The sequence below is a fragment of the Canis aureus genome, chromosome 2, assembly GCF_053574225.1.
Source record: "Canis aureus isolate CA01 chromosome 2, VMU_Caureus_v.1.0, whole genome shotgun sequence".
Taxonomy (NCBI): domain Eukaryota; kingdom Metazoa; phylum Chordata; class Mammalia; order Carnivora; family Canidae; genus Canis; species Canis aureus.
Window position 1 is genome coordinate 81,573,897 of NC_135612.1, and position 24,687 is coordinate 81,598,583.

Sequence of the window (24,687 nt, forward strand, 5' to 3'; positions counted from 1 at the left end):
TATATAATTATATAAATTATAACATAACCAGGTATTTTAACTTTTAAAACTTTTTTTTGGAAGATATATACACATCAAAATGCTATATTTCACCAAGAAATTATTCAAAAAATAAGTGAAACAGCAATTTTATTTTACTTATATTGGCAGGTTATCAAAATGTCTTTCCTGAATCCATTTATTATAAATATTAGGGCAAATAATGGAAAGTTAATATATAACTGAGTTATATTTACTAAATATAACTAAACCAAACTAAATAGCTAGGTAAATATAGCTAAACTAGTAGTTAAGTATAACCATACTAAACTGAAGAATTTACTAAAGGGGTAAAATGTAAAAAAAATAAAGCTATAAAATTTAATAACAGCCATGTTATCAACAGAATAGTAATAGTTCCATATACCACACAATAAGAAAGGATCAGAGAAAATATTAATGCATTCAATCTGTATTCCTTTGAAGGTATTCCAGGGGTGCCTGGGTGTTAGCATCTGACTCTTGGTTTTAGCTCAGGTCCTGATCTCATGGTCATGAGGTCATGATCTTGTAGTTCTAAAATGAAGCACCACATTGACTCTTTGCTCACTGTGGAGTCTGCTTGAGATTCTCTCTCTCTCTTTGTCCCTTCTCCCACTAATACTCTCTCTCTGTCTCTCTCTCAAATAAATAAATTAATCTTTTTGAAAAAGTATTCTTTCCTTTTTTTTTTCCTTAATGATGTTTGTTTATCCCCTACTTTATTTAGCACTGAGCAATTAGAAAATAAATGATTCTTACTCTTAGGGGATTTCAGAAGGGGAGCATGTAAGTTTATACCCGTCCTTCTCTTCTGGTGAATTCTAAGGTGTTCTAGGAAGGACAAGAGTACTTCAGATATATCTCTGTGAGCAGATCCTAAGACACTGTTATGTATATAGTAAATATACACTATTATGTATATAGTAAATATTCTCTATCTTTTTTGAGAATTGTGTAAGCAAAGAAATACAGTGAAGATTCTTTGAATATTAAAACTATGGAGCAAGAAAGACTATGGAGTAGATGGCAGATGTAGTCAAGAATATATGTAGTTTAGAGAAGGCTTTATCTTTTAATAATTCAATCACATTTGTTTCTTAAAACCATCCTCTGATTCTGCATCAAGGGTATTCTTTTTCATTGTTCAGTGTCCAGTCTGGGACACAACCAGTAATAATAGCTGGAAAAGACTTGGAAAGAAATCAAAGAATTGGCATGAAATTAATTAAATTTACTTATGATGGGAATTGGAGAAAAGGAGAGAAGTAAGAGGAATTATAGACTTTGAAAGAGAAGGCTGGACGGTAGTTAATTAATGGTCTTTATGCATTTAAACACTAGAATTAGGAAAATAGTTCTTTGTGCCTAGTAGGAAAGATTGTGAGTCATGCTAATTAAAATGTCATTTTGAAAGATATGAAAACATTAGCATTCCATAAATAAAAGATGGCGGTGAACTTGATGGATTTATAAAACAAAGGTATTCAAAGATGTTATTAACATCCACTTTTTCCCCCTCCTCCCCTCTTGTGTTGTACAGATTTCACAGATAACTGCCAAGTCTTTTATGTTAGGAAAAAAAAAATTAGACATCAGTCTTTATTTGGCAACTATGTATACCCAGAATTGTGCCATCTGATGAAAGAAAGAAAAAAATGGCTTCTTAATATGATATCTTCATGATTAATTTATAAGAAGGTATTCTTTTAGTTTAACAAAGAAAATGATAATCATTACTGATCAATTGAATTCTTAAGGAGGGAAGCAATTTAGCATAAAGTCAGATCTGGTTCTCTATTTTTTAGCTCTGTAACCTTGGTCAAATGCTTTAACATTTCTGTTCCTTGAGTTTCCTCATTTGTAAAATGAGAATCATTGTTACACCTACTCCAGAGGTAATATGTATAAAGTCCTTACAGTATGTCCTGGGACAGGCAAAGTCAGCTGTCTATACTTTACTGATTTTTATGACTATATTTCAGGCTTCCCCTTAAATACATTATGTATGTAATTTCATGTACTTCATTCTGATATTACAAACAAAGGAATCAAAGCTGAGGTGGGTTGAATGATACAAGTAAAGTCACATAACCACTAGGATAATGGTAGAGTCTGAATTCAAGTCTTAAAACTTCATTCTTTACTTTTATACTAAACATTTATCTGATCAACAGAATAAAGGATTTTCATGATATATGAAGATTAAATAATATCATGCCTGCCACAAAGGGCTCTGAATCACTGTGAGGCATGGAATTATTACTGGGTGGAACTCCTCAGTAAATATCAAATTCTTTCACATCTACAATTTAAGGCTTTACTTGATAAGCATTTATTCCTTCTGAGGTTCTAGAAAAACAAATTTTAAAAAGAATGCTACTTTTTGAAATGATTACATCTATTTTCCTATGAAACATACTAACTCCTCCTACATACATCCTAGAAAATCAGTTTTCCACTTGACCACAATAACCTCTGTATCTAAGCTCTCAAATAATTGACCAAGTTAAACCTTTGATATGTCCATGATTGCTGTGTTACCAATGAAGTATAGCAGATCAAAGTTATATCACCAAGCATGGCATATTAAATTTTAGTAAGAAGTTTTTACTTGATGACTGAGAAAAGTATTTCCTTATCTGCTGTTATTTCAAAAAGGAAAGGGGATAAAGAGCAGTTTACGTGGGTAGGCCTTTCCATTTAAATTCTTTCTTGTTGTTGTTGTTTACTGCAAAGTGTCCATCATTTCTATTTAACTTACGGAAATAAAATCTGCAAACCAGAATTTCTCTGAGATCAGCTAAATGTGACTTAATTGAAGATGCATTATTGTCTGAAGTGATGCTGGAATTATTTTATTCCAGGAATCAGTTAAGACTCCAATCCAGGCAGATGCAAAGAAGTTCAACAACTTTATTCTTTATCAACATTTGGTTTAAGTTAGGCACATAGTTAGGTGGTGAGTAGGGCTGGTTAGTGTGATTGAATATATATATATATATTTTTTTTTATATGTTATGTATAGATAATGCAACCATGCTTAAAATGAAATTCATATAGTATGTTCCACAGGAATCCGTTGGGAAGATATTTTTGTATATTTGTTTCTTTGTGTTTTAAATTGTTCACTGATAACAATGTATGTACTTTAAGCAGTAGTGCCAAGAACTCAGAAATTAACATTGATTGATTGATGGAATGACTGAGTAACTGACAGAATGATTTCTCCTTCATTCTTTGTCTACCATTATTAACGCTTATGCCCACACATACATTTGATTATACCATATGTATTTTTTATGTCTTTTTTTTAATTAATGGTCTATCATAGGCATTATTCCATTCTAATATATAGACTTCTACCTAATTATTTTTGAGTTCGAACAATATTCCCGATTCTAAGCATAACACTATTTATTCAAATACACTAGTCCTTTATTAATGAACACACTCCAGTGGCTTTTTCTTTTTCATTGCAAATAATGAGGCAATGAAGTTCTGGTACACATAGCATTACCAAGGAATACTAACATTTTTGCTCAGACCCATTTGGAACATTTTTGGACCAGACTTCAACTCCCTTAGCAATCCTGGAATCTAAATAAATTAATCTGAGTCTGTCTTCCTTCTCTTTAGCAGAGTTCATGAGGGAGAACTGCAATAGGCACGTGAACAGGACAAGTAGGCATCTAGGCAAATACTTTGAAGAGTTGTGTGTTGTTAAAGGGTTATTGATATCGAAGAAGACTATAATTTTACTTAAAGCTCTTCAATGCTAATACATTTCTGTGTGGCAACAAAATAAGCTGCGTATAGGAATACTTAATATATTTTTAAAGAATATAGACATAAGATGCATGAATGTATGAACCTCTTGAGCTAAGAAATCCTATTTCTATCCAGAGAAACAATAATACTCTCAAGTTGCTGCAGTATGGTATGATAAAAACCGCAGAAAATTTGTACTCTGAATCAGAACTTTAAATTCTCTAGGTTTCTGTTTTCATGTGAAAATAATATGAAGTAATAATGTTCGTACCAAAAACAATATCTGACATGGGTTAGGCCTTTATTCACTAATATATATTAGTGAAATGTCTAGGGTACTATTAGATGATGTGTTGAAAGAATGAGAAATTCCAAAACCAGAAACTAGCTCTTACCACAATAGTATATTATCATGAATTAGCTATTTGTAGTAGTGGTAGTGATGGTGTAGTGGGGGTAGTAGTAGTAATTAGTATCCATCTACTATTTATCCATAATAAGAATGTAGATGTGATTCAAAATTCGCAGTAACCAAGATTTTTATCTCAATGTATTTTCTTACGGATTAATTAAAGTGCAACATTTCAAAGAAAGAATCTTCTAAATTCTTGGCACTATGTCTCAAACAATAGACATATAAAGTAAAACATATAGTCTTTGCTTCAAATATTTATTTGTGCTTCTCTATTATGATAGTATGTCCACACACATATTCTTTGACTCCGTGAGAACATTATCGCTCTTTTTTTTTTTTTTTTTTTTTACTATCCCAACACATGTCTTCATTTGCTTCCTTATGCAGCCTGAATTCCATGGTTCATTACTATCACTCTTTCCTTTCCAACATCATTCCCTCATTATTTTCATTCTTCTTGTATTATACACACTTGGCAAAACTCAACCTTCATTTAAGAACTTGTTTCTCTATTTCTTAAGGGAAGCAGCGAAAAACTGTCACAGTAAATCAAATGAATGAGGCTGACAGGTATACTGAAAATTAGTGAATATCAACTCTAAATGGAATCTTATTCTGCCTATAAAATATACTTATCCCCACTCACCTCTATCTTGTATTTGTCATCCCCATCCCCTTCTTCTCACATGCTGTTTTGTTTTGCATGTATTTACAAGTCAGAAGACACAATTTGAAGCTTCTCTATCCTTCCATTACCAAATCTGTGGCCCAGATTTTGTCTTTTTCTTTTCTTCTTCCTTCATTTCACAATATCCCTTATTTTGTGAAAGATCATTTCTTTCATTTAAGTTATTCTTAGCCTTAAAGTGTGGTCCAATAACTAACAATTTTTCAAGATTTTTACCCATCTATATTATCCTAAGACACCAAGGAGGAAGTAATGGTTTTTCCTGGTCATTGAAAAATGACATATTCTTGGTCATCTTTCTCTACTCAGTTGGTTTATGAGAGAAAGGTCGATATTCATTCATTGACATGGTGTACTGACTTGAGCTCTCAACTACTTTAGTTCTTGTTTTTCACTGGACCTGTCTGAGCCCAAGCACTGTAAATTCTTGCAACTCCTGTTTTCCTGTGAATAGAACACTAGGTGGGATTTACTTCAGCAGGTTAACCTCTTTCTACCTCATGGGAGTACATAAAATGAGACTGACCCTTGGATTCCTGGATGTATTCAGTGCAGAATGAGATACAGGAGTCTAAGCGGTGTTCTTCCACTCAGAAGTTTGCCGGAAGCTCTGCATAATAACTATTTACCTGATGCTATTAATTACAAGGATATTTTTTATTATCATCTTACTCCCTATTGATTTTTCTAGCAGTTAGAATCCAGAGGAAAGGAAGAGTGAGTGATGGGTTCCCAGAATTTCCAAAAAGTTTTATTATGTCTGTATTCATTTTGGAGACAGCCGTGAAACATACTGTATTTCTACATATGGGTATATTGGAAGAATTAATGTTGCTATATGGATCCTCTTTCTAACTTAGATATTTATAGATTTATTCTCTTTTGAGTAGAGAAGAAGGATACCACAAGGGCATGCTTTAAAGGATGTTTTTCCTCAAAAATATTCTTCTATTATATGACCCCCATCTCTGAAGGCATATAATAAGCAAAGCTCTATGATCATTTATGGCATCAGGATAGAGAGAGGAAATTATATAACTGACTTCTATTCTCAAACCACATCAATGTACTGTCATTTCACTGACTTAACTAATAGTGGCTATTGTTGATTTTAGCATTAAATAGGCTTGTAAAATAGAGTGGAAAGAAATTAAGTGCCAGAAATGAAAATGTGTAGAGAAAAAAAAAAAGATGAACTCCAAGAATAGGGTCTTTGGATTCTTATTGCAGGAGTTCCAATGACCTGGAAATAATATTTAAAATGTAAAATAATATCAAGGAAATATCTATAGACTAATTTTGACTGTGATTAGTTCTGAATGAGATTAATGAAGAGACACCATTCCTCGTATGTTTTTATTACAACAGAGGAATCCTCTTAATGAAATAAAAAAATTACCTGAATCCTTTGTAATGGGTATATAAGAAAAATGAATACCCTTGAGTATGCATATATTTTTAAAGTGACAGAATTTATAGGCACTTAACCAAGTCTGAATGACAATAAGAAGCTCAGTATTTTCATATATAGTTATGTTTTCAATATGCACTAACATTATTAGTTATGAATTGTATGCAGCAGAGAAAAGAAAATGCTTAAATCAAAAAGTGAAGGTCAACAAAGTAAATCAAAGTAACATTTTCTTAATATTATTAGTGTGTTTAGGACAATACTAAAATGTTACACTTAAAAGTATATATATACACATATATATATATATGTATATATATATGAAGAGCTCCAACAGAATGAATAATGCAAATAGCCAGAAACAGGTTCAATGATTAGCAATGACCCAGTGACTTTATTAAACAAATAATGTAATTTCAAGTTTGTGACAATTGATGAAGGTCTTGTGGTCCTACAAGCATCCGAGCTCTGCAGCATGACAGGATTTAAGGCAGGCAAGGGAATTGCTATAATAAAGCCTCATCATTTGGCATACAGTAAGAGTAAACATGAAGAGACTTCATTAAGAATTCTGTACTCCCAATCTGTACACAGTAGAGAGCAAAAGCTCAATCTAGGAATAGACAACTTGTTCCCACTGTGGATCAAAATGGGACATTAAACAAATAGTAATGAAAACACCAACAATGGCAATAGCAGAGAAAGTAATGTGATGAATATTTAATAATGTGATAATGATTATAAAAATAAACATTAATAAAAACCCATACATGTTTACTAAATTAATAGTAGGAGAGAAAGCTATGTGAGTTTCAGAAAAATCATATGATTTGTATTGATGTTGCATAAAGAGCTGCAAATAAAAATAGACTCCATATATGCATGCTATCTTGCACATGTACGTCTGTGATCATTTTCACAGATTCTACTGACTTTGGGATATTGAAGGGTTTGACAAGAAATAGGCTCAGGTAAATAGAAACTGAAATTTTTAAGGACAGATCACCAGAAAAGAAAAGAATAAAGCTGACAAACACCAAAATATAACCTAGAAATTTGTGCTGGATTGCAAACATTATTCCTTGTTTCTTGTGGCATGACAGTAGAGATAAGTTTTGCCATGTTGGACCTTCTGGATATCATCGTCTAGTTATTCTCAACGGTAGTAGTAATTAGAATCGGGTTTGAATTTTGAAAAGGTAATTGCTAGCAAGTAAGGAAGATGAGGATTCAGGGAGAAATAAATCAGTTCACTAAGCTACTACTCTGCTGAAAAAACTCACTCTCCAAGTGGAAAGCATTAGTTATTTTGTGCACAATGCCCATTATTAACGTCTTCCCCATTTTTTTTTACTTTGGCTACAATTCCCAATTTTATTGAGGGAATCACCTCTCTGTTAGTGTGTGTGATGTCAGGAAGCTGTGAATTAAATACCTGCCATGTATCGTAATCAGACAGTGAGAACCTGATGTAAGCTTGTTAGATATGCAGAATCTTAGGCCTCACTCTACATCTACTGGGTCAAAATCTACATTTTAATAAGATCCCTAGGTGATTCATATGCACAGTAGAATTGAGAAGTACTACTCTAGAGCAGGCCAATATATCCTTGTTCCTAAATTCTTTAACAAATGTTACAGAGTGCAGGCTGAAATATCCTCATTATCTTTAGAGGGGTATGTGTTTGCTTCAATTTCAGTCTCTGTCATCTGCTTCTTTGTGGCTATCTGTTGTGACCATTCTTCAAAATCAGGATAAAGCTCCACTCAAAATTGGTTTCAGATTTTGAGATGGATGATGCCACACACACACCAAGAGGATGTGAAAAGATTTATTAGTCTCATAATGAAACTTTCTGGGAACAGCAGGGCAGCTCCAAACTAGTTCTAGAAATGGCTCAAAATAGCAGGAAAAGAAGAATGCCTTTTTGTCGTTGTCTTTATTTTGGACAGGGGATGGAGCTGGGGTGGGATCCTAAATTAGGGAAGAGGCTTGCATGACTGGAAACACATGTCAAAAAATGGAGTCAGGATCTTTATTGCAATTCACTTCTGATGTTCGATGACTACAATTTACTATTGTTTAATTGAATTTCAAGCTAAGTAAACCATCATGGTACTTTATGAGGACAGCAGCCTGAAGCTGGTAAGAGAAGTGAAAGTTCTACCAACCAACTTGTGCAAGAGTCCAGCATTATGTATTCTAATTCTGAGAAGTGAAATTAAAATTGTCTTGGTCACTATTATTGGTATCTGAGACTCTGAAATGGATAAGGAGTGTCTTGATGAGACCTTGTGTTATGCTTCTTATAGGTATAGAGTTATGCATGACCATGATTTTATATTTTGGGTACTGGTGGGGTCAGAGAGTCCCAGAGTTCTTTATCCCAAAGAGATAAACTTGTATGAGTAATGGCTGTTTCTGTCATTGGATTGATCAAACTTCCAGACCATATGCATTGGCTCAAGAGTCTATAAAAATGTGCAGATGGAGTATATTGTGGGCTAGGGCTTCCAGTACTAAGACAGCTGCCTAAAGTTACTCCAATTGTGCTTGACCTTGAGCCCTGTCTGTCAAGAGGGCATATTGAATAAAAGATGAAAAGTAGCAATATCTCACTGAGCCCTGACACATGTGCTGATGGCCATTATATTAAGTATAGTCTCTCATCGTTAACTCCTTTGATCCCAAGTGACTCTTCAGGAGCCATGAAGTTGAGCAGAGGGATGATCTCCTCCAGTACTGTAACATCTGGTAAGAGTCCCTTGCCAGAGGGGTATGCCAGAGAGCCCAGGTTTGGGTCTATCCTATAGTGAGAGGTGTAGATGATTGTGCCAAGCTTTCAGGGAACTATTTCCATGACTGAAGCCATGATGAACAACTGGGTGTGGAAGGTCACAGGCTCAGGGCCCATGAGAATCTCTGTTTCTTTTTTTTTTTTTTTTTTTAATGTTTTTTAGAATTTCTGTTTCCAGGAGAACTCAGCATGTGGCAAGCAATTGCTGCTTTAATGACATATAATGCAGAGCTAAGGAGAGCAGTAGTAGGTGTCAGAAACCTAAGAATCACTTATAGCCATTATGGATGGTCCTGAATCTCCAGAAGGAGTAAAAGAAGGTTGCTAAAGCCTCTACAATGACTGAGTCTCTTAAAGACACCAATAGAAGCACTTGTTGCATTTTAATTTAGACAGATACTAGAATAGTTTGCTGGAAAGAGCCCTATTCAAAATGAGGCAATTTGCAAATAACATTATAAAATGGGTTTGAATAAAATCTGTAAATGGAACACACTGCATCCAGAAACCTAAAAGAAGTTGTGGGAGCTGAGAGGGTCAATAGCTATTGCTCCATAGTGTTAGGGATTGAGTGGGTCCCTCGTTTATCAAATCATTTCTGCAAATTAACTGAGGTGGCATAGACTCAGACTATGTGTGGGCAATGATTTCTTTTTGTGTGTGTGTGAGAATGTTTATCCTGAATGAGTGTGTCAAATGAATTTCATATTATTAATGTGATATCATGCCTGTATTCCTGAAAAAAATTAGACGTGGTTCCGATCTTGCCTACCAGGACTGTGCAATGTCTGGTTGTTGAATTACCCTTCAGATTACCCTTTCTTTCTTGAATTTTCTTGGTGACTTAGCCTAGGGAGATGAGAAAATGAATAGGAGACTGAGGAAGCAGTATACTAGACTTCTGTTAGTCGGGACCTATAAGAATATGAAAGTAAGATATATATAACTCTATGTCCAAATTTGAGGTACAGTTGATAAAGTATTTAAGTGTGTGTCTTATTCTCCCTTCTTTAGTGTAAATTCTACTGAAGTTCAGTACCTTACTTGATTGCCATATTAGGCATTCAAAATACTTATCAAAAAATTAAGCTATAAATGACAATGAAAAAGCTTTAGGAAACGAGTTCTAATTAAGCTCATTTTTTTTATCTTTATCCTTTATCTCTGGCTAGTCTTATAAAAAGTTTATTTTCCATAATATGATCATCCTAATTGATCATCTTCTTCACTAAAATGAAAAGTAAGGAGAAAGTACTTAGGAAATAAAACATTTTTATCATATATAAAAACATATCATACCAAGTATTATATATATTATATATAGCATACAAGTATACAGACTGTATATAAATATGCATATACATATCTAGCATCTAAAGTAAAAAAATACTACAACAAAAACAAACTATGGCATTTTGGGCTGTTCTCTGTATTGATTTATCGAATTTTGCATAAGCTTCATCCTCATGATGGTGGAATCCCTCAGAAATTCTTAGCAAAAAAAATTGCTGATGTGTAAACTTGTCCTTTTATTTGTCATCTTCTCTTTTCTTCATTCTTTACTATACACTTAGAAGTACTGTGGTCATCTCTCTGTTAGGGAGCCTAGCAGGGGAGTCAAAAACACTTTGTAAACAGATTTTCTTCTTTGTCTACTTTGGTTAAGATGTCTAATACTATGTTTTTATCTTCCAAGTTTTAGTTCTGACATGAAGTACCTGCTTGTAGTACAAGACAGAAATTCTATTTCAAATAAATGTTTCTCCTATAATATATTTTTGAATTAACCTATACTACAGAAGATGTTTTAAATATGCCAAATGCACTCTGACATCTTTTCAATGACTCTTGGCTTCCTTGAGAATGTTCTGGTTCTCAGGTATGATTTTCCTCACCTTTAAATTTATCTTCATCTATAGTATTGGACTTTCTCCCATTTTCAAAAGAGAGAAAAAAATGTTCATTTTATTTTTCAGAGAAGATGATTTCACCTCTACACAGATCCTGTCTTTTTAAAGCTTCCTCAGCAATAATACTTCAATAATTATCAGCACTCTTTCCTGAGTTCATAATTTCTCACTCTGTCAGAAATTTCTCATCAGCAAATAAATATATTCAATCATTTAGGCCTTAAAAATAAAAGTAAAATAAAAGTATGATATTTTAATTCCATTTGCTTCTCCACATTTTGCCTATGCTAGCTACTAAGGCAGTCCACCTCTATTCAGATTATTTTTCCAGGAATGTGGTAGGGTTACCAAAGAAATATGATGTAACTTGCTTCTGATTAGAATCCTGTATGGGCCATACCCCTCATATTCCATGGGCAACAGTCCAGAAGAAAGATGTTTGTCAGCCTAAGTTCCTGAGTGATGATAATATTGAATAGATATCCTTGAGATGATCCTTGATTTGACATGTAAATAATGTGTGAGTATGAAAAACAAAAAAACTTTATTTTTAAGCTATTAGATTTGGAGTTTGTGTTTACCAAAGCATAACCTCTCTATCCTGCTTAATATAGAGATTGATTCCTAGAATTTGAGGGCTAGCATAATAAAAACCTAAAATATGAGAGAATTTCTCATTGTCCATATCATTAGCAAAGAGAAAACTGTTATTTTAAGGCTACAGAGATGGTGATATATATTAGATAGTAGCAAAACTTTTGATAAAATATTATTGGTTGTAATTTAGAAGGTAGACTATACATCTAGTAGATGTGAAGTGTTGAAGAGGTTGATAAACAGAAGGAAGCAGAGCGTATTTGTTACTGTTTAGTGTATTTAGCAACATATTACAAGAAGAGTAAGCTCAGAATAAATTGGTCAATTTTCAAGAATAGAAGGGAATAAGCATTTCTAAAAATTTAGAGCCTTGTAATATTAAAAAGACAACTTTTTTCAGACATGAAATAGTAGGAAAAAAACTTTGGGGGAACAAATAAAAAGTGGATTTAAATTAAGCTTCAGGTAAAAAAAAATGTAAATAATTTTTGACTGATTAAATTGCCTCCAAGGAAAAATCAAATTAAGGAAATGACCATGATAGACAAAACCATCTGGATTAAATTGCATCTGAAAAACAATGCAAATTAATATTGTGACAAACAGTAAATATTTTCAAATGGACAGAATTTCTCAGGAAACAGACTAAGGGTGTGCACCTGCCAAGAACCTGATGAGCTCCAGGTATTTGGTAAGTCGAGCTATTGAGAGAGAGAGAGAGAGAGAGAGAGAGAGAGTGGTTAAGAGAAATACAGTACACATAAGATATATATTTTGAAAGGAAAGGTGATTATGAATATTGACATATAGAAGTGAAGCTGATTAAAATCAAACTGTTGAGAATTAACTACGTTTTTAAAAATAATCTGTCAAAAACAGAACTAGCTTGAACAGTAAGAGTTAGCTGCTATTTGAGACTTAACTCTTGGGCCCAAATATCTATGGACAGAAGGTGATCTGAGAAGTATTTGCAGTGTCCAAGAAGAACATATTTTCTGATATCCATTTCAATTGTGGCAAAGGAAGATGGTGGAAAAGAATAATTGGATTTTGATTTGTGTTGCATTCTTCCATTTTCCAAAAAGGAATGTTTAATGTGATTTCCCAGGCCATATTCTCCCAAAGTTTATTGGAGTGTGTTTGTAGGGGCAGATAATACATCTTTCTAAATTCATAGATCCCCAAAACAAGAATAGCTACAGCTATGATTTATCTAAAACTCTTATCCATCATTTTAAAAGAAAAACCTTTCACTGAGAAAACTGGCACTTTTAGTTTGATGCCATGATTAAATGGGATTTACAGCTGAGGTGAGTAAACTTTGTTTTCAGGAAGAAGAGTGAAAAGAATATTTGGTGACCAGAATATATTGCAGTAGTTTTTATAGTTTTCATAAATATTCCAGTCTTTTCCATTCTGAGAAGAGTAAATTGCCCTAGCACCCCCTTGAATGTAGGCATGGACATGTGACTTTCTTTGGCCATGTGAACATGTGAACAGAAGTCTTCAAGATTCAGTGTACAATTGCTTGTGTTTTTTTTCCTTCCCTACCACAATAATTACAAATTATATTTATTTAAGATTTTATGTATTTATTCATGAGAGACACAGAGAGAGAGGCAGAGACATAAGCAGAGAGAGAAGCAGGCTCCATTCAGGGAGCCCAATATGGGACTGGATCCTGGGACTCCAGGACCACAACTGAGCTGAAGGCAGATGCTCAACCCCTGAGTCACCCAGGCGTCCTAGTAATTACACATTTTTAAGGCCCCATTAGATTGGAATCTGAATAAGGATATTATGGGTCAGAATCCTCTGCTGGCTTGAGACAGACATGAGGCCTAAAGGAAAAAACACACTTTTTGGTGTTTTAAGCAGTGAGCTATTAAAGTTATTTGTTATAGCAGCATAATTGAAAATATTATATTACAATTCTTATCTCATGTCTTTTTCCATGTCAGGTTTTGAAAAATGTAATTTATATGTGTTACTTCCAGATTTTCACTATATATATATATATATATATATATATATATATATATATATATATATTGGCCTGGATTCTATTCTTTCCACAACAATAAAATTGGCCCATTAAGTTCACCAAAAACATGGCTAAATTCAATGGAGGCATTTTAGCTCACATCTTATTAACATAACTGCAGGATGAGTTAATCAAAATTGTTTGATGTAAAACTCTTTCCTTCCCTGGATTCTCGACACCATTGTGTTTTCATTCCATGTTTCCTCTTGGGTCCTTTATCGACTTCCATTTCACATTCCTCAAAACTTAGTGTTCAACGAGGTGCTAAAACTCTTTGCTTTCAACCTGCTTCTTCTGGGAGAAGCATTCACCTTCAACACTTGGAAATGTTTGAGTAACTCCTAAATAAGTATCTTCAGTTCACATCAATTTGTTGCATTCCAGAATCTATGTCCATTGTCCCCGGACCATCATATGTCTACCAAGTTGTCAAACTTATCAACTTGTAAATACCATGAATTCTCTCTACTACACACATCTAGATGATTACAAAGTACTGGTTATTCCCCCCTTTTAATGAGAACAGTCACATATTTCTCTCTATTCCCGCTGCCAGTATTTTAGTCTAGGTTCTAATTATTTCTCCCTTGATTTTCCAAACAGCTGCCTTACCACTTTGTTTCTATTATCCAGTTCATGTTCTGCACTGTGGCCCAAGTGATCTTTCTAATGTAACAGTTGGCACTAGTCACTCTTCTTGAATTTCTTCAAAGTCTCTCTCTTTTGCAAGTAGGATTAAATCCATTCTCCTTACTGTTCTTATAAAAATATTTTATCTTTTTAATCCCTTATCAAAATTCATCTGTTCACATTTTCCTCTTGTAACATATACTCAATTCATACTGAACTGTTTATAATTCCCTAAATGATGCCTTCTTATTTTACTACTCTTCTAATGCACTCTTTCTGCTGGTTGATATTTTTCCTCATCTGAAAATAATCATTTTACGACTGAGTAGCAAAACAGTCTTTCCTCCTTGTTTTCCCCATTATACTCTCTGCACATTTTTATTACCTCATTGATCCTACTGTGTCATCATCTGTAATTTTTGCTGATTTCTGCCAATCTATAAAGTCTCTGACTGTAGAGATTACTGTTTATGTGCCTTTGTTTCTCTGGTATCTAGGATTCCAAATAGTAAGGATTCAACATTCATTTATTAATAAAAATAGAATTCCTTGATGTGGAGGTTTTCACTGTGTTCAAACCCACTCAGAACTAAAGCTATATATTTGTTGAATGGATTAACAAGTATATGGTTATTCATCTCTTGGGGGATTCTTTTTGATGCGAAATGCCTGAAATAGTTTTAAAATAGTTTGTCAAGAGTCTGTGAAAAAAATTAAATATTTCTTTATATGTTATTTCTTTCTTTCTTTCTTTCTAATTTTGTTCCCTTAATGGATGTGCTATAGAAATTAGCCTCATAAACATAGCCGCTGGCAAGTCATTTCTTAGTTTTCTCCAGCATGATCCCAAATGAGACTTCTCACTATTCTCTACAATCTTATGCCAGCTTATTAATATGATCTCTGTTCAGTCAAAAGAACATGACATTCTAGGACCATAAATTTGATAGAGTATCTCTAACAGGCAAGAAAAAAACTTTCTCAATAATTTTCTCTTCATACTTTGAAAAGCTTTTTTGAGGAGGAATAATGTTGATCTTACTTAATTCTACTTTTCTTCTTTCCTACCTTCTAGAAAGCAAAATGTGGCCTACCCGATGACACTTGAATAAATTTATTTCAATGCATCTAATAGATGAGCTATTAACAGCTATAAATAACTTAGGTAAACTTTAAGTTATTATCTTGTAACCATAGTAAATGGAGTTCTTGGTAAACAGGAATGGCCATTTGAATTTCAAATGTGCATGTTTGCTGACTGGTTTATGAAAAATGCTTATATAGTTCATGATTTGATTGATTGATTGATCAAATTAAAGTACAATGTCTATATTGTCTATAGAGTACAATGAAATGAGAGTAACTCGTTATAACATTCTATGATAAAAATTATCTCTAATTATAAAATTCTACCCTTGAATCTCAACACATAATAAAATAGAAGTGACATCAAGTGGACTTTGGAAGAGATAATTATCGCTTAAGAATGTTTTAAAATTAAAAAAAGATAAAATCCATGTTAAAATCCTTATAAAATGTCATACAGTAAACACAATAAAATAATAAGAGGAAATGTGTTAAGCATGCAGATACTTGGATCCTAACACATTACCCTGTTTAAGGCTGCTCAGCCTGAGGCCGACTTCAGTAAAAACATTAATCATGACCAATAAGTAATTAAAAATAAACCAATATCAATTTTGAAGGTCAGTTGGTACCACTGACAAAAGTGCACTATGAACAAGAAGGGTTCATAGTTACTTTTCTTTTTTTCCTCTCTTTTTTTTTTTTTTTTTGGCATAAGCTGGAAAAAAATAATTAGAACAGATTTTTTTCTAAGTACAAGCATTGATAATACAGAATTTGCAGAGTACAAATTCTTTCAGAAGCATGTTTTATTATTTTTCCCTAAGCCACAGATGTTAGCTGTTTTCACATCAAAATAATGATGTTAGTCATGAGTTTCTCGGAAAAGCATTTTTAAAAAGCTTTTGAGCAGATGAGATGGGAGATGTGTTCTTCAGAACAAATGAAAAGAGTCATGTTTTCAGTGGAATATCATGAGCAGAAAAAATTTGGCAGTAGCCTTTGAACAGATATTTTAAGTGCCTACTGAAAAGTTGGCAGAGAAAGACCGAAAACTATAAACTAACCTATGAGAAGTGGAGCATCAAAAGGCCAAAAAAGAATCTGAAAATGACAAACTTTTAGGAAACAAGAATCCAAAGAACATTCAAGAGAATAATATGAGCTTGTGTTCATGTATTTTATACTTTTCTGTTAAAATGTATCTCAAATATAAAAAATACATCACAACATATAAAGCTCTACAATTTTAGTCAATGTGAATACAACTGTGCAACTGCTACTCACATCAAAAATGAGAACAGTGCCAGCTCCCAGAAACCCCTCTGGTATTTTTTCCCTCAAAGTAATTGCGACCCTGAATTCTGTTCAGTGACTGAGCCTGTTTTGCAACTCAGACACACACACATGCAGACATGCACACACAAGCACACACTGGGACTACACTATGTGCATTTGGGTAGGAGTAGGTGGTTGTTATCCGCTCAGCATGAAGGCTAATTTAAACATGTTTTTGTGGTTGCAACAGAATCTTCTCTCTGTATGGCATTCTATTTTATAATTATATTAAGATCAATCTATTCTCTTATTGCTGGACATTTTGGTTGCTTTCGCTTGTAACTAATAGAAATAATACTGCTATAAACACAAGTGCATGTGTCCTGTGATACAATTATGAAAATTCCTGATTCCCAGAGAATATTTGCATTCCACTCCATTCTAGTAGATACTGCCAAACATTTTTTTTTTTCAAAATAATTAAACTAATGACACTCCCACAGGAGTGCATGGGCATTCTAGTTGCTTAGAGTCATCATCACTATTTGTAAGTGATGCCAGTCATTTTAATTTTAGCCATTTTGATGAGCCTATACTTGATCACATTGGTTTTATTTTATGTTTCCTTTCTTTTTTTAACATTTTTAAAATATTTTTTCATGAGAGGCACAGAGGGACAGGCAGAGGGAGAAGCAGACTCCCCAGAAATAGCCTGATATGGGACTGGATCTCAGTACCCCAGAATCACAACCTGAGCCAAAGGTAGACGCTCAACCATTGAGCCACCAGGTGCCCTGCCCCTTTATTTTTAAGATTTTATTTATTTATTAATTACAGACAGACAGAGAGAGGCAGAGACATAGTCTGTGTTTCCTTTAATCACTAATGATGTTATATATACCATTTCACATACTTGTTTATTGCTTAAATATTTTCTTGTGCCTGTTGGAGGGGTTTCTCCTCCTTTTTTTCTTTTTTCTTTTTTTTTTTTTTTTCTTTTTTCTTAAATTGCCTGTCTTTTCCTATAATCATGTGGAATTCTTTCTATGTTCTGACCATGAGTCTATCTTTGGTAATCTATGGTATCATAACATCTTCCATCAACTTATGTATTGCTTTCTAACTCAATGGTTTCTTTTAACATTTGTTTCTTGTAACTTTTCTGTTTTGTTAGTAAATTTATGTTGATGTCCTGAAATTAATTGTGGATTTCTCTCTGTCTCTCTTTTATTTCTATCTGGAAATATTTAAGACTGCTGCAAATTATTCTACAATGTTTGGAGTAATTCACAAGATAAGTTATTTGGGCCAGGAACTTCTCTCTAAATTTTTAGTTAGAGATTTAATTTATTTCCTAGATATTGGGGAATTCAGATTTTCTATTTATCTTCTATTAAGATATAATTGAATTCAGATTTTCTATTTATCTTCTATTAAGATATAATTGATGCATAACATTGTGTACGTTTTAGATGTACAACCTGATGATTTGGTACATTTATATTTTGCAAAAGGACTGCCACTATAGCATTAGCTAACATCCCTATCAGGTCACATAATTATTTGGGGGGGGGGTGGCAAGAACAATGAAAATGTAGTTATTTAGCAACTTTGAAGTTTATAATACAGTATTGCTTCCTATAATCACTGTGCTGTGCCTTAGAGCTCCAATTCTTATTTATCTACTAGTTACTAGTTTTGCCCTTAAATATCTTCCCAACTCCTCCACCCTCCTGCCTCTGGCAACCACTTTTTTTATGCTGTTTCTGTAAGTTGACTTTTTTTTTTTTAGATTCTGCATATAAATGATATCTTGAAGCATTTGTCTTTCTCTGTATGGATTATTTCACCTAGCATAATGCCTTCCAGGTCCATCCATGTTGCAAATAGCAAGATTTCCTTCTTCCTCATGGCTGAATAACATTTCACCATATGTATATACAACATTTTCTTTACCCATTCTCCTGTTAATGGACACATAGGCTGTTTTCATATCTTAACTTCTGTGGATAATACTGCAGTAAACATTGGAGGGTATATTTTTCAATATCCTCTTTTCATTCCCTTTCGATACATACCCAGAAACGGGGTTGCTGGATAATATGATAGTTCTATTTATAATCTTTTGAGCAATTACCATACTGCTTTCCACAGTATGACCCAATTTGCCTTCCCATCAACAGTGTACAAGGATTCTCATCTTTCACATCTTTATCAATACCTGTTTTCTTGTCTTCTTAATGCTGATAATCCATTCTAGCAGGTATGAGGTGATATCTCCTTCTTGTTTTGACTTGCATTTCCCTGATGTTTAATAATGTTGAGCATCTTGTCATGCATCTCTTAGCTATTTAGATGTCTTCTTTGGAAAAATGCCTATTAAGTTATCGCACTCATATTTTTAAAAGATTTATTTATTTATTTGCGAGAGAGAGAGAGAGAGAGAGAGCGGAGGTAAGGGGACAGGGTCAGAGGGAGAGGGAGAGAGAGAGAGAGAATCTCAAGCAGAAACCCCATTGACTGTGGAGCCCAATATGGGGCTCAATCCCACCATCTGTGAGATCACCACCTGAGAGCCAAAATCAAGAGTCTGAGGCCCAACCATCTGAGCAACCCCGGCACCTCATGCCCATTTTAAAAAACAGACAGTTTACGATTCTTTGAATACTGAGCTATGAATTTGAATATTGAATATGTTAACTCTTTTGTCAATTTTATGAAGCTGTGGCTTTCAAAGTCTTTGTCCATTTTATCAAAAATTTCAGGGTAATTTTTTAATGTTGATAAATGTTCCTTTAATATCTTTATAATATATATACAATTGAAAATGATGTTTGCTTTTCATTCACATCAGTAATTTGTAATCTATTTTATTAGCCATATTGTTTTTTTTTCCTAATTACTTTTTTCATACAACCAAATTTTAGCTGTTGATTTTTTCTATTGTTTCTTGTTTACTATGTCATTGGTTTTTCTTATCAATCAGGTCTCTTTCTAATTCATTAAGAGGGATACTTAAATCCTTGATTTTCAATATTCTAATATATGTGCTTATGGCAATAAAATTCCCTTCACAACCTGGCTTTAACTTCAAAACACACATTTTGATAGAATGTATTTTCCTCATCATTTAGTTTAGAACATTCCTTTTTTGTTATTTTGGCTTTGATTTATCAACTATTTTGAAGTGTATTGCTTTATTTCCAAGCATTCTTAGATTTTCTAGCTATCATTTTTGTTCCTGTGTTTCTAGCTTAATTCTTCTGTAGGCAGAGAACAAACTAAATAATTTCAGTCACTTAAAATGTGTTGGTACTTGCTTTATGGCATAATAAATGTTCAATTTGGAAAATAATCCATGTGCACTTACAAAGAATGTGGGTGAATAGTCTATGGATCTCAATTCAACCAAATTTGTTAATCATGCTATTCAAAAAAAGCTAGTTCTTTACTGATGTTTTTGTCTGCTTGCTTCATCATTTACTGAGGAAAGTTTGCTAAAATTTCCATTTCGACTGTAATCTTGTGTACTTATCCTTTATGATATGTCAGTGTTTAAATATTTTGAAGCTATGTTTTTATGTGAATAAAAATTTAGGACATAGATATAGTTCCTTTTGAATGAACTATTTTATCATTAGGCAGTATTTATTTACAGTGATAGAAATAAATCTTGCCATTAACTCTAGTTAAACTCTGAATTAATATTAACTATACCAGCTTCCTTCTGATTACCATTTTCATGATATATATTTTTGCATACCTTTATGTTCAGATTTTTATATCCTCATATTTAATGTGTGCCTATTGCATGGATCATATACTTGACTTTTGTTCTTGTACAGTCTGATAATTTTTGCTTTTTGCTTGGACTATTCTGTTTATTTATATTTAATATTTAATTTTTTTCTCCAGGTGATTACAAATCTGTTATTTAATGTTTTTACCTATTTTTAAAAAATATTCCTTTTTAAAAAATTTTATTTATTCATGACAGTCAGAGGGAGAGACAGAGAGAGACAGGCAGAGAAAGAAGCAGGCTCCGTGCAGGGAGCCCGACATGGGACTAGATCCCGGGTCTCCAGGATCACATCCCAGGGTGAAGGCAGCACTAAACCGCTGGGCCACCAGGGCTGCCCAAATTATTCCTTTTTTATTTTTATCTCTCTATTAGCTTTCTAGGTATGCATTATTTTATTATTCTATCAGTGATTACTGTGGATATTTAAAAAATGCTTCCTTGACTACATTTTTGCTGATAAACACAGTTCATAGAACCCTGATAACCCCATTTCTTACTCTTTCACCATTTATATTATTGTTTTTAAATTTTAAATATTTCCCAAAACCATGAAATCACTATTATTATAAATTTAACCATTCAATATCTATTTACATTTACCCAAATAATTGAATATTCTATTTCATTACTTAGTATATTATCTTACTCTCTTGGGGATCACTTTCCTCCTACCTGAAAAACAACCTCCCCACTTCCTGCCTTTTGTGTGTTTGGCATTGAGTGTTGTATTAGTTTTTGTTTGTTTGGAAATTTATTCAGTTAACCATATTTTTGAAGAATACTTTTGTTCAGTGTAGAATTTTAGACTGACAGTCTCATTAACCACTTAAAAAATGTCACCCCTATGTCATCTGGTTTCCATGATTTCTGTTGAGGAATCCATCGTCAGTCCCTTATTATTTGAAGACAATATGTCAAAAAAAAAAAACAATAAAAAAAACCTCACCTTTTTTTGGACATGATTTTTAACAACTTTGTCATGATTTTTCCAGTTGTGGTTTGCTTTGTATTTATTCACTTGAGGAGAGTTTCTGGAAGCTATAAAGAATGTTTTTCATCTACCTGTGTATGCTTCTCCTCCACAGTTCGTAATCATCCTCAACGATGACGAAACTCGCATTATGTGCCAGATTCTGGGCTAAGCATATTACTTCAGTTTTCTCACAGAAGACCCAAAAGCGGAGTGCGTGGGTGCGCCGAGAGGCCTGGCCGGGCGCGGGGGCGCCTGAGGCCCGAGGCCCGGGCGGTGAGCGGCGGCGGCGGCGGCGAGGCCTCCCGGATGCGGGCTGGGGCTCTACGGGGCAGAGCGGAGGCTGGGCCCGGGCGGGAGCGGGGAAAGCCGACGGCAGCGGCGGCGGCGATGGACGCCCTAGAGGAAGAGAGCTTCGCGCTGTCCTTCTCTTCTGCCTCTGATGCAGAATTCTGTGGGACCCAGGAAATTGAACAAAATCCCCTACCCCTGGACAAGCAGAGCAGGACTGACTCTATTTTGGGCTGCACCCGCCTTGTGCTCACCTGCTTATTACTTAGGGCAGAGACCAGGGCACATCCTCACCGGAAGTCCGGCCCAGGGATACTGCCCCGCCCTAGTCAGAGACCAGGGCACACCCTCACCGGAAGTCCGGCCCAGGGATCCTGCCCCGCCCTAGTCAGAGACCAGGGCACACCCTCACCGGAAGTCCGGCCCAGGGATACTGCCCCGCCCTAGTCAGAGACCAGGGCACACCCTCACCGGAAGTCCGGCCCAGGGATCCTGCCCCGTCCCAGTCAGAGACCAGGGCACACCCTCACCGGAAGTCCGGCCCAGGGATACTGCCCTGCCCTAGTCAGAGACCAGGACACACCCTCACCGGAAATCCGGCCCAGGGATACTGCCCCGCCCTAGTCAGAGACCAGGGCACACCCTCACCGGAAATCCGGCTCAGCGGACCAGCATGGCTGTGCAACTTCCTGCGTATCCCATTGGCCACGGGCCCCTATAAAGCTGCTGAGCCTCTAAGTCTCGGGGTTCAAGTCCCTGCCCCGCTGCGTTGGGTACACTTGGACCCCGGCTCCAGCTTGTAAAGAAACCCTCGTGGGATTGCGTCGCTGTCGGCTCCTTGGCGGTTTCTCGGCTTCGCGATCTTGGACACAACAAATTCGACGCTGTGGTTGGATATTTAGAGGACGTCCTCATGGATGACGAGTTCCCGTTACTACAGAGGAATTTCGTGGGCAGGTACTATCAGGAGCTTGAAGACGCCTGTTTTCAATGAATATATTTCTTTGGTAGAAAAGTATATTGAAGAAGAGCTGCTGGAGCGGATCCCTGGGTTTAACATGGCGGCTTTCACAACGACTTCACGGCACCATAGCGGCAGGCGACGTATTGGACATGCTGCTCACGTTTGCAGATTTCCTGGCTTTTAAAGAAATGTTTCTGGACTACAGAGCGGAAAAAGAAGGTCGGGGACTGGACTTAAGCAGTGGTTTAGTGGTGACTTCATTGTGCAAATCCCAGAATGTGGGGTCCCTTCATTGTGCAAATCCCAAATCATTGCACCAGCTTCCCAGAGTGACCTGCGGCCCAGGTCCCACCGCCAGGCAATGGGATCTTTCTGGACGTTGCCAGCCTAACAGCCTGGAAGAGGCTCTGGCTAATGTGACAATACACGTTGGAAAGACTGACCCTGTTTTACAACTCATTAACGTTAAGTATTGATGGGTCAGAAGACAATCCATCGACCCTCCAAAGACCCCGAAGCACCTTCTCGTGTTTGCACGAGACCCCGAAGCACCTCCCCGAGCAGACCCCCTGCCTCAGGCCTCTGCGTCAGGCCCCTTCTGGAGCAAGCCCAAGGCGCGCATCACACCGGGGCCTCTTCCCCTGACATACATGCTGGTAGGTCAGAAGCATTTGGAAGAACCCATTCTCTCCGGCCCTCTTTGGCTCCGCAGGCTCTGCGTGTCCATCAGGCTCTTGTGTGCCCACAGCCTCCTGTATGCATCGTCTCATCAGACCTGCAGCCTCAAAGGGGGTTCTTCCTGTTGGGGCACATGGCCCCAGGCTGTTAAGCCAGCCGCCTGGCTGAGCTCCCTGCCGCTCCTCCCATCCCAGCTAGCCTCGGCTCTAGGAATCAGCTGAAGATTCAGTCCTGTACCTGAAGCTCCATGTGAAAATCAGTTTCTTGTCTTTCACTTCGCAGTCCTTGCATCACTGTCTTCTGCTAGTCCTTAATGTAGTCTGTTTCTAGAATCCTCTCAAGCATTTTTTTTAGAAAAATATTTTTATAGGTAAATACTCAGGCTAACCTAGTGGATATAATCTTGGAACCTCCATGATTACCCACTTAAAGATCAAAGTATTCTATGAAAGCGAAAAGGCTTTCTTTGTTGGCGTGCCTGGTTTACTGGGCGCCAACGAGTGTGTGCTTATGCTGGAAGTAGGCTAAAAGGTCTCCCTTTCCTAAAGCATGTTAAGTGTACAGGTTTCTGAAATCCCTTTCCATATAAATCATTTTGTTAGGTGTTCTGTTGGGGGTAGGGTCTCTGTAGTCGCCTCCTCCTGTGAGAATCTGCCTGCCAAGACGACGGTGTTCCACTGAGCTAGCTCAGCAGAAGTAGGAGAGCAAACAGCTTCACTGGTCATCTGTAGGCTTTGACATAGCACAATGTTTCAGAGAAATTACTGACCGGAAAAGACATATCACACCTCTAGAAAGAAAAAGCATAGTGTATTTCAATTCCCAATGTGTACCTTCTGTATTTTTTCCCTAAGTAAAAACAAGACTCTACTGATTTCAGTTGGCTGTTGTGGTTTTAAAGTATGAGCTACAGACTGTGTTTTTCTGTACTAATGTGTGGCGCTTATTAAATACTTGTGTACCATTAAAAAAAAAAAAAAAAAAAAGACCCAAAAGCCCTGTAAAGTTTCTACTGTTAATAATTCTAGAAGAAAATGAAAGCTTAAGTAATTAGGCCAACGTCAAACTTCGAGGTTATAGAACAAAGAATGAAATTACTTGTTTTATACCAAAGCCCATGTGCTTTGATAGTAAGAATGTCCAAAATGTATTTGGAAAAAAGTTAATAAGGTGGTACTTTTAACTCAATCAAATGATACTAGCTAGAGATACTTGAAGTAAGTGACAAATTTGAAAAAAAAATTATTATAAATGTAGGTTTCAATGTTGGCTTTGATACTAACAGGCTATAGAAACTTCTTTAGGATGACAATTTTGGGGCCAAAGCCCATTTTTA

The 24,687-nt window shown here is 35.5% G+C and overlaps 1 long non-coding RNA gene across 11 annotated transcripts in view; it reads left to right on the plus strand.

Annotated features, from left to right (window-relative positions):
* The window catches only part of LOC144302682 (uncharacterized), a 488,681-nt gene that overhangs the window by 72,403 nt on the left and 391,591 nt on the right, over positions 1-24,687 (plus strand). The window contains exon 4 of one of the 11 annotated variants that reach the window (XR_013369683.1): positions 21,534-24,346. The exons of the other annotated variants lie outside the window; for them this stretch is intronic. This is a non-coding gene — a long non-coding RNA (uncharacterized LOC144302682). Of the gene's footprint in view, positions 1-21,533; positions 24,347-24,687 lie in introns of those variants that run through there. 11 annotated transcript variants of the gene reach the window in all.